Raw genomic sequence first — 2,274 nt, forward strand, 5'->3', positions numbered from 1 at the left:
GCTTCACCGCCCTGCACATCAGTTATGCCATGACCCCATCCAAAGAAAACAAGACGGCTGCAATGGCGCGATTTTGGATGGGGTCTTACCTAAGAACTTTGAAAATTTTACCAGTAGATTTGAAAACCCCAGTGTCTTTTAACTTGCCTAAAGAGTACAGTTTTATAAAAAAGTTTTTAAAGAAATACCTTTTAGAGAGGGAAGATGTCACCATTTTAACTAAACACAAGTCTCTCATTTCTGTTGTGCAGGACCGGGAACCGGTGAGTCCAGTTCTGGGCCTCACACTAAGTGAGGCCAAACAAGTTTGGCGGAATGCGGCTCACCCTGCTCTCCAGAAAAGGACTTATCGTGGATGGTGGCTCATGAGATCCTCCCGGTCAGGGCGGTTATGCACTCCAGAGGCATGGCCAAAAACCCCATCTGCCCTCGGTCCGGCTGCAATTCCCCGGAGACCGTCCACCACCTGCTCTGGGACTGCAGCACTGCGCGGGTCCTGTGGGCCAAGACCGGCCCCCTGTATTTCCCGTGCCTACCAGCAGGTGGGGCCCAGTTCGGGTACCAGCTCGCCATCCTTGGGGTGGGCCGGGGCTTGAAGGACTTGACGGCACAGAAATTTACCTCGCTCTAGCTCACCCTCAACGTCATCAAGGATGCCATCTGGGCCACCAGAAACCTGCTGGTGGGGAAGCGCGTTACGGTAACCCTCCATGCATGCGAGCTAAAGGTAACATCAATGCTGCAGGGGTACCGGACGACGATATTCGGACGGGGGGGCCGGGGTCGCACAGAGAGGGTCCCGGCAGGCACCGACCCTGGCTGCCCGTAGATGCACCCTCACCATTCTGGCTACGGGAACAGTGGGCCAGCGGGCCGGAGGAGAGGGGATCTCCGCTGAGCCCGTAAAGTAGCATCTCATGTCCCTGTTCTGGAGAGTGGGGTGAAGACCGACTTGATAAGGACTCACCCCCGGTCTTGCACAACAGATGTTTTTTTTTATTGGTTTTTATCCAATAAATTGGTTTTTATTGTGTTTTATCAATAAAATTGGTTTTATTAACATGCATATGAGGCTTGTTTGCTTTTTTAAATATGTATTTTACTTTTGAAACCAATCGCACCTTTTAAACACACCCCAAATATGGCCTTTTAAAAACAAGCAAAACACTGTGGTTTTAATCAAATGTTTTTTAACAATGATTGTTTCTTTCATTTTACCATGTGTATTTATTATATATTATATGGCTTGTTTTAATGTGTGCTTGAAAAGAAAAATGTGTGTGAAAGTAAAAATGCAAATGGAAAAAATGTAACTCGTGACAATAAAACTTTTTTGAAAGAAAAAAAATCTGTTCTTATCAGTTTAATATCTGATACGTCCCCCATCCGGGGACTACATATTAAATGGATTTTTAGATCACGGAGCTGGAGCCGGGGCTTGCTCCGTCCACTCCAAGCATCGGCCTGGTATTGCAGTGTCTCCAGGAACGGTGTGCTTTCCCTTTTTGGGGATTGCCGTTTATTGTGTCGAATAGCAGAACAAGGAATGAGATCTGCCATGCTGTGGTGTATTGCGAACTTTTTTCCTGATGCGCCCTCCTGGGGTCTTGGACTCTTCCACGAACGATGCACCCACCTGAGGTCTTTCACAGATGAGGTGATGCATCGAATCAGGTGTGTTTGGTTAAAGAGAGTCATCTAAAACCGGCGTTGGGAAGCACCGGCCCATGAGCTTGGCAGTTTCCAGGCCAGTAATGGAAGGCACCCGTCCTTCCTTTCCTGGAGGGGGGCTAACCGTTGGTGTGGACGGTAGAGACGCAAATCGTACCTCTGGCTGACCGCCTGGGCCTTCATACTAACCTGGCAGGGGAGACACCATGATCGAGAAGGCGGTTCACCCAGGGCGAGGCTTGCCCCTTGCACTCCGGCCATGCTGACCCCTGCGAATTCCCCAAATGCGGGAATCTCGACTGCATAATTTATGGTAGTGGGGGACTGCGTTCGTAATCTCCCCTGAAATTGTTGGTGAAACAAAGCAGAAGAGGTTTTTTCCAGGTTTTTTTTTTTTTTGCGTTTCAGAATGGGGAGTTCTGTCACATGCGAGGTATGTGTTGTGCGCCTGTGAAACAACGCTTTCACCGATTTTTACGCTCTTGAAAAATCGGACCCTGGTGGGTGGTTCAGTTCGAATATAGCACAGACCTTACTTTGAAAGTCCATTGGACTGACTGCAGCCTAGCTGTAGCTGTCTCCATGTTGTTTGGTTGTCCTTTT

At 48.7% G+C, this 2,274-nt stretch overlaps 1 non-coding gene and 1 pseudogene across 1 annotated transcript; both read left to right on the top strand.

Annotated features, from left to right (window-relative positions):
• The first annotated feature begins 1,324 nt into the window (after window positions 1–1,324).
• Window positions 1,325–1,501, top strand: LOC132134420 (U2 spliceosomal RNA; annotated as a pseudogene).
• Window positions 1,502–1,852: 351 nt separating this feature from the next.
• Window positions 1,853–2,014, top strand: LOC132134419 (U1 spliceosomal RNA). Its single transcript, XR_009429573.1, has one exon. It is a non-coding gene; the product is annotated as a U1 spliceosomal RNA (small nuclear RNA).
• Window positions 2,015–2,274: the final 260 nt, after the last annotated feature.

The sequence above is a fragment of the Carassius carassius genome, unplaced genomic scaffold (assembly GCF_963082965.1).
Source record: "Carassius carassius unplaced genomic scaffold, fCarCar2.1 SCAFFOLD_124, whole genome shotgun sequence".
Classification (NCBI taxonomy): domain Eukaryota; kingdom Metazoa; phylum Chordata; class Actinopteri; order Cypriniformes; family Cyprinidae; genus Carassius; species Carassius carassius.